This window comes from Micropterus salmoides, unplaced genomic scaffold (assembly GCF_014851395.1).
Source record: "Micropterus salmoides isolate LMB-PRFRI ecotype aquatic unplaced genomic scaffold, ASM1485139v1 Ms_hic_scaffold_8, whole genome shotgun sequence".
NCBI lineage: Eukaryota > Metazoa > Chordata > Actinopteri > Centrarchiformes > Centrarchidae > Micropterus > Micropterus salmoides.
In genome coordinates this window covers 18844827-18865065 of record NW_024044570.1, presented here as the reverse complement: position 1 = coordinate 18865065, position 20239 = coordinate 18844827, and the positions used below count along the sequence as shown (strand labels likewise).

General features: G+C 42.7%; 1 protein-coding gene across 2 annotated transcripts in view; it reads right to left on the bottom strand.

Annotated features, from left to right (window-relative positions):
• sema4ba (sema domain, immunoglobulin domain (Ig), transmembrane domain (TM) and short cytoplasmic domain, (semaphorin) 4Ba) overlaps positions 1–15555 on the bottom strand; it is a 54677-nt gene extending 39122 nt beyond the window's left edge. Inside the window, exon 1 of one of the 2 annotated variants that reach the window (XM_038705705.1) lies at positions 15430–15555. The gene's annotated coding sequence lies outside the window, so the exon portion shown is untranslated. Of the gene's footprint in view, positions 1–6844; positions 7045–15429 lie in introns of those variants that run through there. The other variant, XM_038705704.1, reaches the window with a different exon arrangement.
• Between the last annotated feature and the right edge of the window lie 4684 nt (positions 15556–20239).

Genomic DNA, 20239 nt, shown 5'->3' with positions numbered 1-20239 from the left:
TTATATTCCTTTCAGCAGACTTGATGTAGAACAGCACTGCATCAAAAACATTTTCCCTCTGCAAAGGAATGTCTGAGCATTCCAGTTAAACTCTGCTACACTGATATTCAGGCTTTCTCTGCGAGTAACTATCACCAAGAAGTCGGGATTTCAGGTATTTATATTACAGGCACCGTGCTTTACCAACCAGCCAAAGCTTTTCTGACAGCATCATACAGGCAGTTCATTGTCAAGGACGCCAGTATCCAGAATGCAACTGCCAGCTGTTTTCTTTGTGGATCAACCCAAAAGAAAACAGCAGGCCAAGGTCAGCACAGACAGGCTTTTCTCCTACAGCAGACAGATGAATCTCCATATACGAGTCCATAAAACAAAAACTCTCTCTCTGTCACAAATGAGATGCACAGTGGAGTAAGGCTGCACAATACTGGAAAAAACTGACATTGCAATGTTTTTCTTTTCTGCGATATATATTGCGATATGTTTATAGGGAAAATGCATTGAAAATAAAAAAGAAATAAGCTGAAAAATGTCTTTGTATTCTGAAGACTGAGAGCTTACAATCCTGTATGTATCCTGTACAATGCAGTAAACATATTTTAAACAACTAATTTGACTAACTTGACATTTCATTGTTTTACGATGTGACTATTGGGCAAGGGCACATTGCAATGACGATGCTGAAACGATATATTGTGCAGCCCTGCAGTGGAGGATTTTCCACCCTTTTGTGGAATGATCAGCTATTCTCAAAAAGTCACGAAAGCTCCTATTTCTTACAGTTCTGTTGGGTATTTGTTCTTCATTTGAGGATCTGTGTCCGTAGGTTAATTTCCATCCACCCGTTTTTATGCGCACTTTCAATTTGTGCATAAAAAACCTGGGTGGAAATGTTGATTTTCCCCCAAAAATAATCAAAATATTACAAAAAAGCCTTACATTTGGCAGAGGTGGAAAAGTGATGTCGTGTTTTCTACATTGTTTTCACCGTTTGAGGTTTGACTGTCACTCTTTTACTTACGTCACCTTGTTGCGTCCTCTTCTTCTGTAATGGTTTAATGGCGCCAGACTGGAAACATTGTGCCACCAGCTGTTTATCTTGACAAACCAACTCCTAAAATTTGCATTACATCGGATAGAAATGTGCATTAATTTGTGTTTTCTTTTGCAGATTTGCTCACTTGGATGGAAACTTAGCTTGTGTAAAAGCTTAGATTGGATGGTTATCTCTCATGTTCAGTTGCCTTGTTAGTACATGCTGCACAAACTCCGAAGGTATATCAAGTTTTGCTGAGGCCATATACTGTAAGATGACAGTGATGCTGATTTTCCTCTTGGGAAGGAACAAAGGTTACGATATGGTAACCCTAGTTCTATAAGCACAGGCAGAGCCCTCTACTGGACTCTATGGGTACTACCTCCTCCAATCACACGCACGCACTTGCCCACTGAAATTTTATCGTGCACGTAGCCGACCAATAGGATGTCGCTACTGCTGTGCGTAACATATAAATAGCAGTGTCCCTACTGCCTCAGCATCCGACCGGCTCTTCGGCAGATGGCGTCAGAGCTCATCGTTAGAGGGCTCCGCCTGTGCTTATAGAACTAGGGTTACCATATCGTAACCTTCGTTATATCTCACACAGGCTCCGCCTCTTCGACACACACCCCGCTGCAAAACTTCCACACTTCCGCGTGGAATGTGCATGCACCGCTAAAGGTGGGTCTGTTCCCGCCCGTGTACAGGCTTGGGAGATTCACTCACAAAGCCAGCTGGCCAGGCTCTTCTTGAACAGGGTTTTACTGACTGCACTATCACTGAAACAGAAGAACAGCTGACCAGTGCATCAAATGGGGGCTGTGTGCTCTACATAGGACATTAGCCTAGCACACATGAACACAACAGATGCACCCTCACCTCCCTGCACCCTAAGTGGGATAAGGGGGTAGAAAGCATCCAGATTTATTGTCCTGGACCTGAACATGCTACTTATGTTCTTAAGAACAAAGGTGGTATGTTGTCTCAATCTGGCTGCACTGTGGACACCAAAAACCAGCATGCAGCTGGGGTGAACCAACAGGCACACTGCTCACTCACCTTCTTAGCAGAGGTGAGAGCAAGACGCAGGGCTGTTCAAGAGATAGCATTTTCAATGAGGACTCCTCCAGGGGCTCATAAGGTGCAGATATTAGAGCCACCAACACAAGCAGCAAGTCCTACTGAGGCCGAGAGACACGACACCGGTCGGGAGAACGCAAGCAATAGCCCTTCTGGCAATGGCGCATGTGTAACGCGTCCATCCCCAAAGGTGGGCTATCCTGTGGCTGAATTGAGAACCACAGCGGGCAGTGGGTTTTGGTAAACAGATCCACCTTCGCTCTCCCAAAGCGAGCTCAGATCTGCTGAGCCACATTGTTGTGCAGTCTCACCAGCTCGGTTGGGGGCCAGCCCTCGACATGAGGTAAGCCACCGCCGTTCTCCAAGCTTGGGATGTGAAGGGCTTTCAGAGACAGCAGGTGTTCTGACGCCCACGTCTATAGGTTCCCCGCCAGCGCCAACAGAGCCCTGGATTGAACTTCGCCCTGTCTGTTGATGTACGCGCTGGAGGAAACGCACCACAACAATAGAAACACAACCTGGAGTGGATTGTGGATGTGTGGTGTGTGGCCTCCTCGGGGAGCCACAACACTCACTGCACTCCCCTGGCAGGTCCCTCCCCATCCAGTGAGAGACTCATCTATGAAGACTGACACGGATGAAGACACCCTGCAGAGCAGCACCTGCGCTGCCAGACAGAGAGAGAGTTGAAGGGGGGGGCACCATGCATCATCTTTGCCTCCTGAGGTCCAGATGCAGGCTAGCAAACCGTCGCATGTGCAGCAAGCCCACAGGGACCACGTGATGGACTACTGCCCTGAGGCCCAACAGCAGCATCACTGACAGCGCTGCCGCAGCTGTCCCCTGCTGCAGCCTGTGGACCACCAAGCGACGCGCACAGATACGCTCTTGGAGTTGAGCACCATCCCCAGATAGCGGTGAACCAGTTGCAGCTGCACTGGCTACAGCATTTTCTTGATCATCAGCATGTGGAAACGGCCTCTTGTCCATTATGGTTCAGGTTCAGGTGGTGGTTGCTCCCTGGTGTCTTTGAACGCACCACGACTTGCTGCTCTGTGGTGTCCTTGAATACTCCACGGTCTGTTGATCCGTGGTGTCCTTGAACGCACCACAGCTCGCTGCTCCAATGACGGCTCAACGTGCAACAGTGTCACCGTGAGCGCGTCATCAGTGGAGCAGTCAATATAACACAGCTGCCGAGTGAAGCCGAGTCAGGACAGGGAATCCTCCTCTCCATGAGCCGCTGTTTACTGTGATAAAGTGCCACGGGCCGCACCGCTGGAAGAGGCGTGTTATCTGGTTGCGTCTCTCCGGCTATATCTGACCTAGATTGGCGTTAGCATGCCGTCGCAGCTAGTCAGCCAGGCGATGTAGGCGACACGTTGCACGGGCCGGACAGCCGGCTAGCAAGAAGGAAGCCCAGGTCCTACTACCGTCTCGCTCGGATGCCACCAGGAGAGCAACGTGGGACATGGGCTTCTGTCCCGGTGGTTTGAATAGCACAGCAAAGGCCCTCACACTGTCTCTCTCGAGCTTAGCAAGGAGAGCAGTGTGGGCTGTAGGTCGAATCATTAGCTTAGCATCGGTGAACGTGCAGTTTTGTGGAGACTGAAGCGCGTTACGCACCAAGCCGAAGATGGAGGGTGTTCGGTGGGGAGGAGAATGCTCTTTAGGAATGTACTGTATTTAATCAGTTGAACATTCACAGCATTTTCAGTGTGTACACAGCAGCACATGAACCACAAATGCATGCTGGACACATAACGGAGGGAGGAGGTCTGGTGGTGTGCACCAGCCTCTGTCCCTCCGTCACCATCTTTTTTTTTTCCGTTTTTAAAAAAAAATTAATAATAAGGCTTAGACTTTTTCCAAGGGCTGCAATCGAAAAGTCCGTGGTGTCCTTGAACGCACCATGGGCCATTTTCGAAAGGTTGAACCGGGCCTTGAACGCACCACAGCCGGTGTGACTGTGGTTGACACGTCACCTGGTGTTGACGTCAGCCTCAAGCTCACAGCTTCCATGTGAAGCAGCGGCAGGGTAGACAGCCTCGCCTGCTGCAACAGGCGCTACGAGCCGCTCGTGGAGGAAACGAAACCAACTGAAGCAGCGAGCGATCTCTTTCATCCCGCTATACCGAGGAGACCTGACTTTGGCTGTCTCTCTCCGGCTATAGCGGACTAGCCTAGCTGCGCTGTGACCGCTAGGTGAAAGAGATGTCAGCAGGGCGGTGTGTCTGTTTATGTAACACACTTTCACCGCCGGTGAGCTAGCAACGCGCTCGTGCGAGTCCCCGTGTGCGCGCTGGGAATGCAGAGTTACAGTACACTGCTGCATTGCCACGGTAAGAACAGCTCTTTTCTCCGCTGTCACGTCGTGGAAACGGACTGACATCGCTGCGCGGACTCGGCGGTCAGGCTAGCAAAGTGGAAGCCCGGGCCTCACCCACCCTCTCACTTGGTTCTGACCAGGAGAGTGGCGTGAGCCGCGGGGCGAACCGTTAGCTTAGCGTCGGTGAGCGCAGTGGCGCGTTCAACACGGCTAGCTCAATGACATGGGGTTGGTGGTGGGGAATTAGCACTTTTAATAATGTAATGTGTTTCTAATAAACAGTTTAACATTCACAGGCATCACCACAGTTTACACCCAAGCAGCACATGTTAGAACTGTGGCTTCGTGAACACAAGGCCGCAGGGCGAACCCTTAGCCTCACCCCAGGAGTTAACGTTAGCTCTTTGATGAGAGAAGTTAACTTGGCTCTTTGAGGAATGTAATTAACATGTTTTACTCAAAAAACGGTTTCCACATTCTCAAAAGCCTTACCATAGTTTTACACAAGTAGCACATGTAAAACAATGGCGTCTTGAACACCAGACGGGGGATTGTGGAAGCGTCAGCAGGCCTCTCTCCCTCCATAACGGTCACTTCGCCAGTTGCTCCCTTCCCCAGCCGCAGGTTGGCTGGGGGGGGGCCTGGACTCGTCCAGGCAGTCCGGGCCGGACATGGGTCACCTCGCCCCGGCTGCAAAGATAATTTTCTAGAAGTGCCGACACCATCCATGGAGGTGGTGAATTCAGTGAGCAGTTCGCCGTTTGCTGAAGAAAAAAGGATGCTGCGGCAGTAGGGACACTGCTATTTATACGTCACGCACGTTTCAAATGAATCTGCTAAAGGGGGAAAAGTATCTCTGTGCAAATCTTAAATCTGACTTTAAGACGTACATACGCCCATCACAATTTTTGGAAGCCAATTGTGGTCAAATAGCAACTTACACAAGAGTGATGTGGAAACTAGAAACTTCCAGGACACAGGCAATAAGAAAGGACTTTCCGTTGAAGTGGAAGACATTTCGTGTCAGTTAGTTATCTTTGTAATGAACAATATTTGCATACCGCTATTCATAGATTATGGGTTTTCCAATAAGGCAGAAGGAGCAGAAGTAACGTAAGAATTAAAAAAAAAACACGTCAGACATAATTTATTATTCCAAGAAAAGCAATTTATACTGTATGTCTAAAAACATCAAAAACATCTGGGAGGGGTCTTTAAATGTAAAATTACTATAAAACCAAAGCTCACTCCAGTGGTGGAAAATAACACACATTCTCTTGTTGCTTCGCAAAACACTTTTTCTTTGCCAAACTCTAATGACACAGGAGAAGGAGCTTAAGAGCTTTTTTCACTTGGCGGTACATACTCAAAAGTAAGCAAGAAGAGTAAATAAAAATCTTAGGTTGACCTCCTCATTGACTTCTGACAGACTTTTCCATTTACGGTTTCTATCCATTAACTACCACCCCCACACATAAAAATTGGCATTAGTCTCGATTGTGCTGCCAGCAGCGTGTGGGTGAGAGATTTGAATTTCACACAATAACACCTGATGCTTGAGTCTTGTAGCTGCCAGCATCACATCACAAACCCTTAACCAGTGTCCCAACACAAAAACTCCTCAACAATTTGACAGTGCTGGCTCACAGCTATCACAAGCAGACACACCAAGACAATTAAGACTTTGTGTTGATATTTATGTTCTTGTTCTCGGCCATCAGCTTTTCCACACTCCTTTGGGTTCACACAAAGTTTCCAGGCTGGGAGTGGGGAGTGTGCGTACTGGCTGCCACATTCACTAACTCATATCGGTGGAAAGAGGCCCCGCTCCCAGTCACAGGCTCACTCCTTCACTAAGCTTCAGCTTACAGAGTCAGAGTCATCCTCTGTTTTCTTTTCTGCATTACTAGAGACACTCACAAACAAGCCAGTGAGCCTTAAAATATGAACACACCCAGGTAAATAGCTGTGTTTCCAGAGAAAATAAGTCCAACATCTCTTAATGCAAGGGTAGCTCCTACACATACACAGCTGCCCACAAATACAAGCACAAGATACACAAAAACACATATACATAAGCTTGAACTCAGACCGGGTCCTTAATGACACCCTTGCTCTGCTATCACCTTACGATAAAGACCTACTGGGGAGGGCGGAGGGCTGTTACGTTTCAGCTCACACCCACCTTTCCCTTTAAAGTCAGAAACTGCTAACAATGACCCCCCACACAGGCTTAGTCATAAAAAGTTTATAATTCTCCGACAGTGAAATGACAGGTTATCCTGAAATTTCAGTAGCTAACCAGAACTGCAGCTTACTCACATCAATGATTCATGAAGCCACGGCACCACACAGTTAATGAACACAAGGGTAGTCTCGGTTACAGAAGTACTTACGCTCTGTCACACTCAGCTGGGAAAACAAAAACTTCCTTCAGATCTAAAAACAAGATTCCTCTAGGTGACGCAGACAGACTGATTCCTCCCTCCAGGAAGTGTCAGGAGAAAATCCACAGAAAGAACACGAGTTCAAAGCTCTAGCAGATGACAGCTCTGAGTCCACAGGTCCACACTCTCCCTCTCTCTGACACTATGTCGTACTACAGCCTGCCTCTGACCACTCATCACGCTGGAGCTCCTCCCATCATACAGTGTCAGATAGTGGGCGGGCGGGAGGGAAGGATCAGAAGGGAGGTACACTTCAGCAGGATGGAAGAACACAAGACTTGTAACCTTTTAAAAATAGGGGGGGTTAAGGTAGATGTAATCAATAAGCAGTCTGTGCCTTTTTCTCTCCCTTCACACTTATTTCCAACGGTATCTGTGTGTGATTTGCTTGATTTTAAACTGTTCAAATAACAAAGCAAAACTAAAACAAAAACCTCAAATGTGGGATTTTCTGGTCACAAGAATGTCTACTTTTGGGAAATCACAACCACCTGATGGAAAAGAACTTTTTGCAACTGAGGTTACACAAGAAAAACATTTGCGCAACGTACTATGCCGTGGCTGAATTTATAGAGTGAGTAGGAATTACATGAGAAAAGTCCTAATCATGCTCACTTTTGTTTTGTTTTTAAAGCTCTCCTGGGAGTTAGTTTCCTTGTTATGGACTGCAGATGTTTGCCTCTCAGCCAGCTGCTTGCCCCCCACATAAAGACTGACTTTAATGATTATAATTACCAGTAACTTGAAGCTACCGGAAAATAAACCAAATCAATCAGTCTTAAATCACAGTCATCAACTAACTGCTTTCTGTGTATTTTGTATCAGTGAAAAGATCTTAAAAGTTAAGGCTACATTAAAATCTTTGTTTTTCACACATTTCAGAGTATATAATCCGTAAAAAACTTCAAATCTGCTATCCGAGGCCATCCACACATCCGCGGGCTTGAAGTCAATAAAGGATTTCGTCGCTTCTTTTAAAAACATCTAGAAGTTACCAATGATCATCACACCCATGCTCAGTACTACTAACATAGGTACCTATAAAATTACATTTATGTACAAAAGATTTTAAAGTACCTCTTTTAGTCGATAGATTCCAGCTAGCTTCTGAGCTTTAGAAAAATCAAAACATGAGATGGTGCCAAATGGTCACTGAGATTAATAAGCTGGCTACACTACCTTCTGCATGCTATAAGGTTGCTACAACATTGTTGATTTCAGGCTTTAACCTCAACTACACTGCACTTTTTTTGGTGGATCAAATGATAAATCCATTATGTGCCTGCATAGTGGCAAAAAATGCACTTTTGTGTACAAACATACACTCCTCCTGTACTTTTAGTTTTGAGCATGACTGTTTACTTGTTCACTTCTTCATAAGGGACATTGCTTTTATTTTTTCAAGTTAATCATAGACGCAACAATCTGATTCAAATGTTCAGCTGTAATTTTATCATATGCCCCCAGTGTCTGAACACTGCCACCATGTTAAAGATTTCCTACACATGTAACACTTTAAAGCAGCTTCAAGCATTTCTTCAGACAATGTGAAATTAAAACTATGTAACACTGTTTATATATAGTAAAAAACGTGCTATAACATATTGTGAATTAATGACAATCCAGCAGAGATCTACTGTACTACAGCCTACACGAAAGGCATATGAAGAAAAGACTAAGCTGAGCCACAAAGTAGTTCTAAAAAAACACTGGCAAGGACAACGTTTTCAGGCCATGACACTGAAAGTACAACAGTAGCGATGCAACTAAGTCTCAGAAGGTGCTGTTTCATGAATTGTAATGGGGACACTCAGGTCCACTGAATCACGTACTGCACTTTATGTGTTATAAACAGAGCTTAGAATTATTTGTTACTAGCATTTTAATATTAATGAAACACATCTCAAGTTTGTTAAATGTTAAACATGCATTCTAACGACATTATAGCAAAGAAAGAAGAGGTGTGCATGTAGATTTTTGATGATATGCCAATGAATGTAGACCAAAGTGTTGAAAAAGGTCTGTGAAAGTGTTACCACATAACTTCACATCTTCTCCAAAAATATTTCCAGGGTAATAAAAAGAAGTGTGTAAGATAGCGGCGTGTTGAGACGGGGACGCCTATTTCTAAAATAGCAGATGCTAATTATACACTAGGCAACTGCTAAGGAGGGAGACGTGATGCCAAGTTTGAGGTGCTGGGATTCTGAATGACAGCTCGGTGTATCTGTGCAGAATCAAAATTCCTCGTGGCCAGCTGAGACGTACTTAGGCTACTGCACTCACTGGATGTCTTATTTACAGCCCATGTCCAACATGTCCGAGGTTACACACCTCTTGTTGAGATGGACCACCTGCCGCTGCCACGCAGGCAACCTTTTGTAAACAATCCACAGAACATAAAAAGGACCCCTCCGGCGGACGTCTAAACACGTGGCTTGGACCAGCCAAACTTTTTGAAAGCTTGTGACCCCGTTAATGTGGCTGTTCTCAAAATGTCGCTTTTCATTGCATCTATTCCCCCTGACTTCTACACAAAGTGCACTCCACCAGTTACAATTAGAAAGTACACTATTCTTCAGCGACTGGAAACGGTTAACAGTTATGTTGGGTATTTTTGAAATTAGTTAGGGTTATAAATAAATATTAACAGATGGAAGGCATTTGAGTATACTGTTTGAAATAAATGAGGGTGACGAGTACAGAATTTGTTGCTTCGTGTTGGAAAATGAAGTCAAACTTTTGACCCATTGAGGGGTAAATATGAAAGGTTGTCCTGCTAGAAAAGTGTTTCTCAATCTTTTGCTCGGTGGACTAAAGGAATATAAAATAATAAAGGAACGGACATATTCGGACTTAACAAGCGCTTCAAAAGGTAACACGAGTCTGCACTTTTGTTTTTGTCTCTTGTACCATGACGGTTACACCAGTAAATCTTTTATGAATTAGACTTTGGGGCCTGTTGTTAAATAAACTGAACAATTCAATTTTGGAGAATCTAACCGATCCAACGATGTGTAGCATGTCCATATTGATATATTGATCATAAGTTTAAACATTAATATTTGTTAATATTTGCATGATCTAAGCAGCTTAGAAGCAGCTAAAGCGGGCGACCTTGCGGGGTTTAAGAGGTTTTATACATCCAAAGAACTTCTAGAAAATCCAGAGCAGGCGTCTAATCGAGACCTGCGTTTATTTGTCAAAACGTGTTCCCACACCGGGCCAGTAAACTGGGAAGGCGGCTATTTGGGACTCAGCTCTTAATTGTACGGTATTAATTGTGCAGCCTTACTATGTATGGAATTGTAGTGAAAATAAATTATTCTCCTTTTTGCTGGGGACCCCCTGGGGGGTCTCTGGACAAGAATCACTGTGCTACATTATGTGCACTATTATGTGTTGTATTTAAGGTAATTTGTATTTATCTTTTATATTTCTATTATGATGTATCTTATCATATAAAAGTAAAAATAGGATATTTTTGTATACATAATATGTATGGTGATCTATAAGTCACATGATGATCAGTGGACAGTATTTAAAGAAACTGGAAACAACCTTACACCTCCCTGAAGAAGGCAAGATAGCTGAAAATGAGGTGAATAAAGCATGATAACAAATACATTTAAACATCTGGCACATTATAAGCTTTTGTGATTTCAGTTGACCACATGAAAATACAAGTTCAGATCATTCTCTTCTGCATGTTTCACACACAGCAGGCAGAAGTGCTGACAGGTCATTCTATATAAATGAATAACAGTCGAGGAATTACAGCGCCGCGATAAGCCCTCGTGTTCCACATATTAGCTTAATGGAAACACACCAGATAACCGCACTAGGCTACTTAGAGTCGCTGAGGCTGACAGAAGCACTGAAGGCATCTGAGCAACCCCAGCACACAACTCTCAGCTTCTTGTTATCCCTCCTGTGTTCAGGGGTTACACTGACTGTCATCGAGATGAATCTCGGTTTTCCTGCAGTAACCTGTTCATTAAAACAGCGTCATTTTTGGAGTGGGGGGCTCTTTCCATCCACAGATACGAGATATGATTAAAACGCAACAAATAAAACCAACTTTCACTTCCTCTTCCTCCTTCGTTGCCTTTATCTTAGCATCTATATGTTACTAGAGGAATGTACAAGGAACTAGGCACTAGGAGTGCTTTCCTATGTGCCAGATTTTTTCTTTTTTTCCCCCCAAACAACCCTGAGACCATGGTTTCAGCACTAAAATCACTGTGAAGAAGTGAAATATATATTTCACTTTTTAGCAAAAACACAGCTGTGCATCTTACAGGTTTATCAGTGGTTTGCATTTAACAGCAGGGCTGTGACACTTGACACTTTCTTAAAGCATCTGATCAGTGCTACCAGCTAAAAGAAAAATTAACTAACAAAACAAACTAACTCTCTAAAGCAAACCAGCTACCAAAGTCACAACTAGGGATCTGACTTCATCAGTCCCGATTCTGATACCAATACCTGGGCTTTGGGTATTGGCCGATGCCGAGTACCAATCTGAAACCAAAATGAATAAGCTATATTCCTCACAGTGAGGAAGCGGTTGAATATCATTCTTTTATCTGTAAGGCAACATCAGGCTTGACTCAAACAACTTCCTAACTTTGTAAAACTAAATACTACGTTGGCTCTCCTAGCAAAATGTTCGGGTCTACCGATGCACCGCTGACGCATCACAAAGTACGAGCGTAACTGACTTGAATAGGTTGGCCCCCTTGTCACAGATCCCCGATCCAGCTATTTGAGTCAGTATCAGGCCACTATCCGATATCAGCATCGGATTGGTGCATCCCTAGTCACAACTACTCAAGTCAAGGCCTCACCCTGTTGTCACAATACTTACATTTGTCTTTTGTACATGTTGAGCCACAGTCTTAATGTAAAACCAGGTCAATGTAAAACAGACGCTGATGTGTCATTTTCAGTTCATGGTTTGGATGTTTTACCCCTAAACATACAGTTTTTCCCTTAAGTAGCTTAAAGCATGTTAAAATCATTGTACTCCACACGATTTGATGGCATCAGCTTGATCCAACTCTCCATTAAACCTAAATGATCTTTACCCTGAGAGAAATACTCAAACAAAAGCTTTTATGGTGAGCCACTTCTTTCTCCTTTGATAACTAATTTATATTTTGTCCTTGACCGCTCAATTTCTCCGTCTGCAACACATACTGTAGTTTTCAAACCCAAGTCTCTGTGTTTTCTATGAAATGGTCTTATTCTATATTCTATTTTTCTTTTACAAATTTCCCAAAACTTGCCTAAAATATTTGGTAATTTTGTGAGCTTTCCCATCTCTACCAATTGAACAATTGGTGGTTTGTAATGACTGACCCACAGGCAGACCACTGCTTTTTATTAAAGTTTAAAACAACGTATCAGAAATATCTAACATTTAGGTGGATTTTACAGTTAGAGTGACCTGAATAATCTTCTGCATCTCATGTGATAGTAAACTAAATGTCTGTTAAGGTCTTGGAGTGTTGGTTGACCAAATTAAGGAATTTAATGGCTTCACCTTGGGCTTAAGAAATTGGGAATGTTTCACCGCTGTCCGACATTTTAAAAACCAAATGATTACTACATTAAAATCAAGGAAATAATCCGGAGATTAATCAATAATGAAAAAAATTATTAGTGGTAGCCCTACTTTAAATATTAATTAAATCAATTTTTTTGAACAAAAACCTAATTACTATGAATAGGAAAGATTCAAATCGTATCATATTTAGTTAAAAAAAGTGAATAAGTTGTACCAGCTCAGGTGGCACAATGTGACCCACAGTTGAGGTGAGTGACTCATTTTGGCACTCTCAGTGTGACTGCTTCAGCATGTTGAAGATGTGTAATACACACAGCACATGATCAATCACGCTCTTCTCAGACGGTCTGGTCTACGTGGGATGTTGAGGTTTTTCATCCTGTGCTTTGTCTGATTGGGGAAAAAATGAGGCTGTGATGGCTCGGCATGACACAGGCAAAGGCATTACTCCACCACTTCTGACATCGTAGCTCTCCAGCAGAGAGGGTTTGCGGGATGAGTGCCCTCTGGCAGGGAGGTGATGCCAATAAATAATCCCTGGGGTGTGTGTGAGAGAGCTTCTCAGCCATCAATGTGAGTCACCCCTGGTCACCATCCTATCTATTACTCACTACTTACTACTCAACCACTGCTGGAGTTCCCAATATTACCAGTCACATGTCCACCACATCGTTATATTATACGTGTGACTTATCACATCCTGCTCTCATGCATGTGACTGCCCCCCCCCCCCCCCCAATCCTTTTCTAATCTGTGTTCATCTTTATGAAAAGAGAAATATGTTTGTAGTTGCTTTGACTGCCAGACTATTTATTGGATTAACAAGTTGTCTAACCACAGCCAATGGCACAACTCCAAAGCAAGTGGGCCTGCTTGAAATTCAACAGACAGAGCAAGAGGAACAGCTTGGATGCTCGTGAGGTGGCCCCTCCATGTTCGTGGCAGCAACTCAATTTTCCTGTATCTTCTATCTAAGCCCCCCCCCCGCCCACACATATACACCCACACTTATACACCCACACTACCACATACAGTAACAACCATGTCCACTCTTTTCAACAGAGAGGATTGCCTAGGGTATGCCTAGCTAAGTTCACCAAGTGAAGCAATTTGATAAATGACATTGTATGTGGTGCTTGTAACACGGACAATTAAGACCTCATTGCCTCTCTTCAGGTAAGACTCGCATACTGCAACACCTGTCTTTGTAAAGTGACTAATCCCTGCCTGTCAGCTTGCTCTGGTCCATTTTTAGTTTATTTACCATAAAGGCTCGAATACGTGTGCACTCCAAATTAAGGGATGATAGGATAAGATGCTTGCCTTTGACCTGGGTTCGATTCCCACTGTCAGACATCCACCATTGTGTCCCTGAGCAAGACACTTAAATGTAAGTGACTCAAAGCTGGGCAACCCCTTAGTTGACATTACTGTATTGGTTGGTTATCTCGAGTTGTGAGCATGCAAGCATACGGGAGCAGTGGCACAAAACACGTTAGAAATCATTGATGTTATTATGAGAAGTTAAAAAATATTTTAATTATTTTTGAAACCATGGCAGAACATATTAGACTGCCGTAGTCTTAGTAATTAATGGGAAACACTGCTGTGGTAGACAGCCCTTTGATAGCTCTGTTGTATCAAGTCAATGTAGCCAATATTGTAAATGAGCAGGAAAGCTGTATGCTGAATAAAAGTAAATAAATAAAAGTAAATCTCCAAAATGTCAACTTTTCATGAGCTAAGACAATGCATTTTTCAAATATTTCAATAGGTTTTAAAATGTTTTTTTATAAGCATAAGAAGTAGAAGAATCCAACCAACCCTTCGAAAATACACTGATATTAAAGCTGCAAGAATCAGTCGAATAAATGCTTAGTTGATCGAATGAAAATAAATCGGCCACTATTCTGATAATCGCTTCATCGTGAAAGACATTCTCTGGTTCGGATCCTTCTCCAGAATGTACTCTGATCCCAAAGGGATAATTATATTGTGATTTGTGTTGGTTCATCAAGATGACTACTATAGTGTTACACTAAAGTACTGTGAAATGACCCGATGAGATGAATGGACAGTATTAGACAAAAGGAAAACTGGTTTAGACTTAAACACAGGGAACATCATGAGGATGACTTACTAATAAGATGATCTAAACGTGGGGCAGATGAGACATGAAATATTATGTTAGTATCCAATACAGTACAAGAGTTAAATTTAAACAACTCCTGAAATCACCTGGAGTACATTTACAACCAACTCACTGTGGTCCTGTGCTAGAACTACACATCCCGTTAGCAGACAATGACGAAGAAACAAAAGCGTTTGTCTAAGGGTCAACGTAACGCGCTGTAAACGACTGACGAATTTCTGGAGGAGTCAAAAATCTGCATGCAGATAACACCCTCCGCATCATTCATCTTGGCTACATGACTGTCACTGTACACGCCCAGTTTTTGTAAAGCAGACGAATCAAAGTCAGACATATGTTCCAAGGAAGTAAGATAAATAATTATTTGATGCAAATATGTCTTAGAAAATCATAAAAAGTACAACAGAGCTTTGATCTTTAAAAAGAAATCTCATATAAGTGACTGAAAAAACTCACTGCAATGTCTAATAAATAAACACAGGAGATGAGAAACCACTTCACAGGAAAAGATAATTGTGGCTTTCAGCGACACATGCTGATTTACCTCTGAGCCAGCATCCATCTCTTCTTTACCATGGAAACCAAAACCATACTACAGTACATGCACACACACATTGAGGGAGCAATTGCCACGGCATCCAGCGCAGTGGCGACAAGAACCTTTCAGCGACCAGACCAATTTACTCAGTAGCTAACAGGACAGTCAACCTTCTGTCTATCACTCCCTATTTCACTCTCTCTCCTCCACTCTGCTCCCCTTGTCCTCTCTTTTTACAAGGAATTTATTTTGTCATGAACCAGAAGAATTACCTTTTATCAGCAGAGGATGAGGTCTTGCAGTGCTCAGCAGTAGGAGCGGCTCTCGGTCGAGTGATGACAGAGGAAGAGAAGCTCTGCAGGGATCCCGAGAGATGCCCAGAGATGCAGCTGAACCGGCACCGCACGCACGCAACCACCACCACCACTATCACAACCAGTGAGAGCAGCAGCGGCACTAGCAAATCGGAAGGGGAGGGGAAATGATATTTTTTTCAAAAAGCAGGAGAGGGGGTTGCTCTATCAGCAGCAGGAACATTACATCATAGGCTGCCTCTGTGGAAGGGTGGGAGAGGAGTGGACGAAGGAAGGGAGGTGCTCCTTGTAGCAGCACTCTCTCTGTCACTGCTGAGCTCTTTACAGTACATGCACAAGTCCAAATTTAATATTTATGATCTGGTAACTGTTAAATGCCCTCAGTGGTTAGAGTCAGACCTATGAAATAATTAGATCAGTTGTTCTTAATTGTGTACCATCACGGGGGTTTGTTGTCAGAATGGATATAACATGATGAACACTATGAAGTGGCTAATCCCTCAGGCAAACGCAATGTTTGTGTGTGTGTGTGTGTGTGTGTGTGTGTGTGTGTGTGTGTGTGTGTGTGTGTGTGTGTGTGTGTGTGTGAGAAAGCTTGTGTCCAGTACATGAGAGCCCACACAATGTCTATTTTGTGCAGTAATTCGATTGCGTGACCAGCGCTTGCTCACCAGTGCTCAAAAAGCATACTGATATTCAACCTCAGACAAAGGTCATCTGAAATCCCTTGCGGCGGGTGTGAGTGGATAGGTACAATTGTTGGGACTTAACATCTGCTCACAATGATTATATTTAAGCTTGGCTGTCACAACAAGTTTGTCTAAAACTGCTCTGTGGATATGCAGATGCTTGGAGCACACCTGGGAGGCAGAGTCTGATCATAATGAGACGGATGTAATGGTCGCCTTTTCCCAGCGGTCAGCTGTTCACCACCTACACGCTGGTGCACCACAGACTACCGCCAAAAATACTCACAGCAATGGTTATTCAGAACCACATAATCTCAGTGCTTCCTAACAAATACAAACCCTGAACCAGGATGAACACACGCATGAAAAATACACTCAAACAGCAGAAAAATAACAATGTTTTTTCCACCAGCTACAACAAGTTGTTGATGCCCCGTCTGGTTTAGGTTTTCCCCACTGCTGTTACATTCCACTTAAATCACACATCTGTGTGTGTCAAAAAATGTTTGCAAGAAATTTTGCTTGGCTATGTCTTGTTGCTTCGTTTTATATTACATATTATACATACATATTGTACGATATATGGACTTGACCCCGATCATGTTTTCAGACATTGTAATTGTAAAATGAAAACAAAATTACAGCAACATTATGTGGTAATTTTATCTAAAAATAACAGCGTCATAATCATTTTGATGATACACTGACTTCTAATAGGGAGAATGGCGTCTCTGTCATTGCCACTCTGGGCCCGAATCACCTGGTATTACACTGTGTAGCATTGCGAGTCTCGGGCAGGAAACCTATCGCAAAAACAGCGTAATGCTTTACGGCACCACAGCAAGACGAAAAAAGAAACTAGCTCAGTATTCTCAACATGGATATAATAACAGAGGCTGTGAAGAGACCAAAGATGATCATGTTGGAGGAAGCGAGGAAGAGAAAACGAAAGACTGACTGGGAAAGAGACCAGATGCAGGACACATCCCAAGCTGGCCTTCTTTCTGTTGGACTAGACAGTAATAAGTTCTTAGCTGGCTTGCTGTCTTGTGTTGTCGCACTTGCTTGATGTTTGGCTGTGTTAGCATAGCTGTGAACTTGCTAGATTTTGATCATAATAACGTAATCATAACAAATGCATATGTACAGCTGTCCTTATTTACAACAGCGGTGAATTACACTTCAGATTGCACATGCAATTTGTTTATGTTTATAATGGATGGAGAGTTCAAATCCGAGCCTAAATGTATTGAAAACCACTTGACTTGTTGATGTTATTACTATTACTACTAATAACTATAATAATTCCATCTGTAATGTCTAATGTATTCAGCAGCACAGCAGTCGATAGTAAGCAGGCTGTAATGTGTTGTGTAAATGGACTGCAGCTGTGTTCCCTCATACAGGGTGACATCTGTCACAACCCAAACTATTTACACTAGCTATTAGATAAATAGATTTCACAAAGATGTAGATCTGTTGTTTATAGCGAGCAAGCAATGTTGTCAAGCAAGTAACAGAATAAAAATTGACAAAAATAAAACTGTTTTGTCTGTATTGTTTTTGTTTTGTATTGTATTTTGGCTCTGCCCAAGTAATGGCTCCAGTTTAAGAGCAACCTCAAGTACAGTAAGCAGACTCTGATGGAGACCAGCTCAGACATGCATTTGGTCATGATTTTAGTGATGAAGTCACTCTAATAAAGGCTTGTAAATAATTCATATCTGTAAACACAGTGTGTTTTCCTCCTTAGCTGGTGTGACTAGCAATAAGCTGCAACTTTCTAAAAAGTATCTTGAAGGATCTATTATTGTTTAAAAAGTAGACTAAGTACCACTAAGAGCAGGTAAACACCCTGCTATATTGCATATATTTTGGGAACTGGGAAGTGCAGCAGGCAGGGCTCTAGTGACCGTCCAGGCCAGACTCTAAAGCTGACAGATAATTCACGTACACTGAGGAATTACTGCAACTGTGGTAGCTAGATAGTTAAATCAGCATCAATTATCCTCCTTTATTCAATTATCACTGAAGTGCTTTATAAAAGTAACAACAAAACAAACTGAAGGCTTAGTGTGACTTTGAAGGACAGTTGTCACAGCATGTTTTGGCAGTCAAGTCCAAATGAAGGTTCACACTGCAGTGAGGATGACACAGCTTGCCCTGAATTGCAGCAATGACAGACCACAGAGTCCTTTAATTTAAGGCCCAATGGCCAGCTAAAGAATGAAGCCTGGCCTTTATAATCTCCACAGTTAGCTCACATCCGGCATCTGTAATCTGTACTCCATATCCCAATAGAAAAGAAAACTATGAAAACAATGTTGTGGGTGACATCAAGCAATGTGCATGAGCATTGTAAAGACAGAAAAACAAATAATTAGACCCAAATAAAAAAGTGAGTGTTGTTTTACTTCATCCCAGATCAGAAATGACCAACAACCCACAACGTGCAGATGTGACCTTCAAAAAAAACCCACTAACAATACACCCAGAAAGAGGGAGAAAATAAAGGAACACTGTGTGCAGCAAAGACGTTAATAAGTGTGAGAGAAAAATCAATCCAACTGCTCTTTTGTCCGTCTCTCTCATTTTAAAATGGAGTGTACGACATTCCTCACATGCCAAGTTTTGTAGGATGGCTGCAATGCAGACTGTACTCGGACAAGGCTGTGTGATTTTCAGTGTATGTGACACTATTTAATGGATGACTCCTGAGGAAGCAGGGTACCCCAGAATGTAAACAGCACTCCAGATGGACCTGACCTTTGCGAACACAAATTGGCTGAACCCCTTATGACCGCAGGGGACAACAGCCTTGAAATATTTTTGTTGCAGCACACAGACTATCATTCTTCTTTCCCAATGAACAGCCTCTTTCCGTGAACGAGCTGTTCTGATTCACTTTTGCAAACAATATTCAAGTACGTCATTGCTAAACGAAAAATAATACAATGACAGTATTGAGAGACATGGGAGTGACATTGACATGAGACCGCCGTGCTCTTGACACAAAAAGCTGTTTCTTCAGATTCCAATAAAATTCAAGTAAAAAGTGGAGACATGCTGTATGTAAGTATTATAATACAATCGAATGTGATATTTGGACAAACCAGTTATAAGTATCAGACAAAAAAGCACAGATGTGGTAACACTGTGATTGATGTTCTCATTACAGCATGTTCATTGTGTCTGAAAAAAAAGTCCCCCTTAGCAGCTCTCTGGAATATATTTAGAATATGTTTATATTGTATAAACACAATCTGCAGCTTCTACTAGCAAATCAAGCGCTGAGTGAAACTTTCAAAATAAAAACTCTGCTACTAGTAATAGCACTACTACTAATATTCATAAGTAATTATGTAGATTTTGTTTGCAAGTATTAAAGAAAGAATACACATGTATGTATACATGTTCTCAAAAGCCGCAGAAGCAACCTATTTTCATAGTCCAATTTAAGAAAATATCCCCGTAAGAGTTAGGTGTCAATTCATTATTGAAATGAAAAGGTCAAAGGTGATTGGCTGCCCCCTTATGTAGATGCTGAACAGCAGCAGGAATAATAAACCATCATTGTGTTGCTTGCTGCAGAGGACGCAGGACTGACATTAGTATTAGTATAGCAATGTCAAGGAACACACGTTTTAATCGTTCAGGAAAGCACAAGTATGACATGGTTAATGCAATGCACAAACAAATAGCTTTCAGGGGAACTCACTTTTTTTTTCTTTTTTTTTACAAGGGGGGCAATAAAGTGTTTTGGGCCGAGTCTTGCCGAAGGGGTCCATCAAGATCCACAAAAAGTAGCGATGAGAGGCTGTTTTCATGCCAGCTATTGCGGGCCTTATTGTCAGTATCATGCAGGAACCCCTCACACACTCAGATGAGATGGGAAGGTATGTCCCGCTTGCTGTACAAAGCTTTTCCAACGTCTCGCCTGGTTCTTTATCTTAAATGAACCATGGCGATTCGTCACGCAGACTAAGAAAGACTAAGAAAGTTCCCTTTTATCTGTTTTTTTAAAGTAAGTGAAGTATTTGATATTGCACCGCCATGCTTTGATGGTGATGACAGAATAG